This window comes from Piliocolobus tephrosceles, chromosome 8, assembly GCF_002776525.5.
Source record: "Piliocolobus tephrosceles isolate RC106 chromosome 8, ASM277652v3, whole genome shotgun sequence".
Lineage (NCBI taxonomy): Eukaryota > Metazoa > Chordata > Mammalia > Primates > Cercopithecidae > Piliocolobus > Piliocolobus tephrosceles.
The window spans coordinates 77,901,071-77,905,917 of record NC_045441.1 but is presented as its reverse complement, the minus strand read 5'-3'; positions in this window follow the sequence as shown (position 1 = coordinate 77,905,917).

Sequence of the window (4,847 nt, the reverse complement as noted above, 5' to 3'; positions counted from 1 at the left end):
AGCCTCCATGTCCACGAAGTGCTGAAATCCTGGAGGTTGGGCTATAGAGAGGGTCCTCCTCTGACATTATCTGGAGAATAAAGAAAAATGATTTATCTTAGGAATAACCTCATTCTTCACCTTTGCTGAAAAGTAGAAAAAAACACAAATAAATATTTTAGATGGATATGCTACTTGACTGCTTGTTATGTTTATAATTTTACTTTGTAAAGGAAAATCCTGCTGTCTTTCTACTTTAAAAAATGCCTTAAATAATAAAGCTCTTCTCAGCAAAGTCCAATTTGAGGATGGCTATATGTTTTAATGAAGGCTTTTGACTCCTGGGAAATATAAGGAACATCCAGAAATAGTGATAATAGATTTTCTGTCTTTTATTCCTGATGGGAAAGGCTATTTTAAAGAATTTCAATTCTTAATGAAGATACACAACAGATGACAGCACTGATTAACTGGTTAAGCATTCAATTCTTCCCCAGCTATCTAGTCAGGTTTGGATTCTCTATTAAAATTCAATACTTAGGTACACCAGTCAGGGAAGGAAGGAAAAGAATGTCTCTTGCTTCAAACTTATAATGGCCTCCAGCTCTGCCGTGCCCAACTTTTAAGTAGATTGCTTAGTTTGGCCACTTATACTGTTTTTTCTGGAAACCACTCACACTTCTTCTGGGTTGCACTCCTAAACCACTGGAAGTAGTCTGGCTGAGAAAGAATTAGAGTCCAAATACTTTTTTTTCTTTTACCTGTGCCTTTTGAGCACCCTGCACTTTAAAAAACATAGAAAACAAATCTATTGACAACTTCTTACAATTATGTCCTACAGGAAGATTTTGTCTTTACCCACTCCTTCTTTCCAAGTTTTACTGTGAAAGAATAAGCACTGTTAAATCCAGCTGGTGACTCCTATGGAAAAGTTTACCACAGAAACATTTGCAATCAGTTAAGACTTTGGTCCCATAATGCTTAGCAAAAGAAGCTGAAGATCATTCAGAACGGAAATGGAATTCTGTGTGCCAAGCCTTAGAGCTAAGCTTTAAAAAGTCACCCATGAACGATGTGCACTTTTCTCTTTGTTTGGTGCCTGGCGAATGGAGACAAAAATGGCTTTAAGGAGATTTTTATCCACCGTATTTGTGTCTGCATTTGTATAGAACATACTGTTTCCTTGGCAGGTCACTGAGACTTGCTCACATCTGTTTCTGCTTTCATTTCTATTACCCTATTCATTTCTGGCCAGGAGTCAAAAGAGCTCTAAGTTTACAAGTGCCACGAAGGCATTTGGTTGAGGAGAATGTATTTTCTTTTATTAAACCTGTATTTCTGTTTTGATTTTTTTCCTATTTTTCATTTAATCAGGATTAATCACAATGGAATAGAGGTTTTTATGAATATTCTGGAAAATGACATTTTAAAGGTTCAATTTACAGTGATCTAAATGCTTAGAAATTTTGTTTCCTACTGATTTACAGACCATAGAGAGGGGAAGCTCTTTATTGCAAAACCGTGTGCTTCAGAGTTAGGCAGAGTTAATTCTGAGCCTAGGTCTGCCAGTTATTGATGATCTGGCCTGAATCCTAGGCTTTCTCATCTGTATGCAGGCGATGAAAAAGAAAATTCAACATCTTTAAGTTGTGAAGATTAACTATAAATGCATGCTAAATGCTTGGGAAAGGGGGAGAATTATCAATGAAGAGTAGGTCTTATTAATACTTTGTGGCAGTAAAATGCAAGGTTCTAATCACACTCAGCAATTTTTTTGAAAGCTTGCTGGTTATCCTCTCTATGAAATCTAATTATTATGTAGTGGTTTTTCGTTAGGACCAATAGCACGTCATCACTAATAATAATGGATGCAAAGGCTTACTGAGGCATAGAAGTTTTATTTGCTTAGCATAGGCAAATGGTCTCGAGGACAACACATTTATGTTTGAGGAAACAGAAACAAATTCCTATAAAAGCGAATACCATAGTGAGTATTTGAGAGAAAAATGCAACACTGGTAGATGTGAAAATAAGTCCTGGTACCAGGAATAAGGGAAAACAGTGGTTATCCACTGAAAACCAGATAGTAGACCTAAATAAAATAGACAGTAAGATTAGCCAAAGGAAACTATTCTCCATCTCTCACCTCTATTATATTGATTATAGTCAGCATTGGCTCTTAATCGAAGGAAAAAGCCAGGCCCCACCTAGGTAAGACCAATGCCAATCTCAGTTAACCACTTGACATGACAAATGGATTTGCCTCAGAATGTCGATTTTGTTTTGACCCTGCAATCAGTAAAATTAATCAAGGAGGCTTATGTACACACATCTAGCCCAATCATAACTATAAAAGATGCTGAAGTTTAAAATAAAGAATTTGAACAATATTTAAAAGACAACATTTTAGGCGTTCATTTCACTTCTGGAGTCAAGTAATGTTGAAGAAGAAATATTGTACTATTTCGATAGGATTTACTCAACCAGCTAGATTTAAAGGTTGCTTCTTCCACATGGGTGGTACTGTTTGCTGTATCGGGGGAGATGTTTATGATTCTTATCTTTAAAGCTCTGATTATTTTCCATACTTCCTAACATTTTTTCAGGTACCCCAAAGACAGCCACACTCATCTATCTTTATTCTCTAAAAATGTATTTTGCTTCTTTCTCACTTAGGTGAGGTTGACTTTCATAAAGGAAGACAGGGATTCTTGTAAACATTGGAGTCTTTTCTTTAATCAGTTTTCTTGTCTCCTATTTGGTATTGCTTACTTCCCTCTGGGTCATTTCAATGAAATTAGACCTCACCATGCCATACCAAATAAAAGAAAAGAAAACTATGAATTAATGAAGTTTGGATAATGTAATTCTTTTAATGAAATTCAGGCTTATTGCTTTAAAGAACCTACGGTAATTAAAACAAGACTGAGAACTGCTTCGTTGAGATTCAAATTTAATAAATAACGGAGCGAGATTCGCAATTAGAATAACAGATCAGGCACCAGCCCAAGTATTGCCAATATTTGCTTATATTGTAAATCTGCTTTTTATTCATCTATTCATTCTTTCTTTCAACACAAACTTATTGAGCATGTATTATTTTTCAGGCAGTATGCTAGATGCTACGATAGAGTGGTTAACAAGAGAGAATTACTTCTTTACCTGCTTTATTCTGGTATACTTGGAAAAAATTTTCCTCTGATTAACCTTTCCCTTTATTATCTTATTTATATTATTCAATGTTTTCATATAATCAAAAACTCACAATTAAGATTAAATTAATGAGGTTTTGTTCTACTTTTTATAAGGGCAGAAACTGATCGGCAATTCTTCCTTTTTCTGCAGCTGTGTGTCTTAACAGGTTAAAAGCTATTTGAATCTGTTTCTTTTTTCCCGACGACTTGCAGGAAATGGATACTTTTTGACTAGAAATGACTAGAAATGGCAAATCTTGTCTTTATTTCTGCTATAACATTATTATAAGAGTTCGAACCAACAACAAGTTAAGAGATACAAAGTCAAGGAAATACTGCACAGTAAAAATACGGTGAAAGTAGATTTTGATGAGAAAAAAATGCTGCAACGTCCAACAGTGCATAATAATATAGTTGTCTCAGGAGGCAAAATGACCTAGGAAAGTTAAGCATAAGAACGTAAAGCTTTATGGTGCTCAGAAGTATACCTGGCACCACTGCAGGATACTTTAACCAGAAAGAGCACAGACTTCTGGATAAAGAACTGAGTCTAGTGGTCCCAAGCTCTGCTGGAACCTTGGGTCTGTCCCTTTACCTCTTAGGGATACAGTTTACTGGATAAGCAATGGAGTTGCAATCAAAGCCTGATCAAATCTGATTGGGAGTTGTAACTGTGGCCAAGCTCCTTCCCTGAGGGGGCTCTTTCATCAAAATGATGAGGTCAGACTAGAAGTTTTCTAAAGGAAGCTTTGGTGTTGACATTCTTCATTTGTAAAATTAGAGTTAACCAGAGCTGTTTCCCTAGGTGAAAAATTTATTTATTTTTTTTTTTTCTGCATGGCACCTGTTCCATTCAGGACCCTCCTATAAATACTCCTTGTAGGACCACCCGAGCATACATGAAAAGGTGGTAATGCCATGTTATGGGCTGGATTGTGTCCCTCCCAAAATTCCTATGTTGAGTCTTAGTGCCTAGTACCTCAGAATGTGACTTTATTTGGAGATATAGTTTCTAAAGAGGTCATCAATTTAAAATGAGGTCATTAGGGTGGGCTGTAATCCAATATGATTGCTGTCTTTATAAAAAGTGGACATTTGGACACAGAGGCAGGCACAGAGGAAAGACAAAGTGAAGACAGAGAGAGAAAATGGGCATCTATAAGCCAAGGAGGGATGCCTAGAAGAATGCTCTCCTTCACAGTTCTCAGAAGGAACCAATCCTCCCAAAAACTTGATCTCTTGAGCTCTACAACTGTGAGACAAGACATTTCTGTTGTTTATGCCAGTGGTTCCCAACTCCTGGGCCAAGGTCCTTGGCCTTTAATAGGGTCAAACAGCAGGAGGTAAGCCGAGGATGAGAGCATTACCACAGCATTAGATTCTCATAGGAGCGTGAACCCTACTGTGAACTGTGCACGTGAGGGATCTGGGTTGCGCGCTCCTCATGAGAATCGAACTAGTGGCTGATGATCTCAGGTGGAACAGTTTTATCCCGAAACCAACCCCCTCCCACCCCCATCCCTGGTGCCAAAAGGGTTGGGGCCTGCTGGTTTACATGACCCACTTTGTGATACTTTCTTACAGCAGCCCTAGCAAACTAATACACCCCACTGAACTAGTTCCAAGAAAGAAAGAAAAAAAAAGAGGTCTGACTATGACAAATATCAATAAACA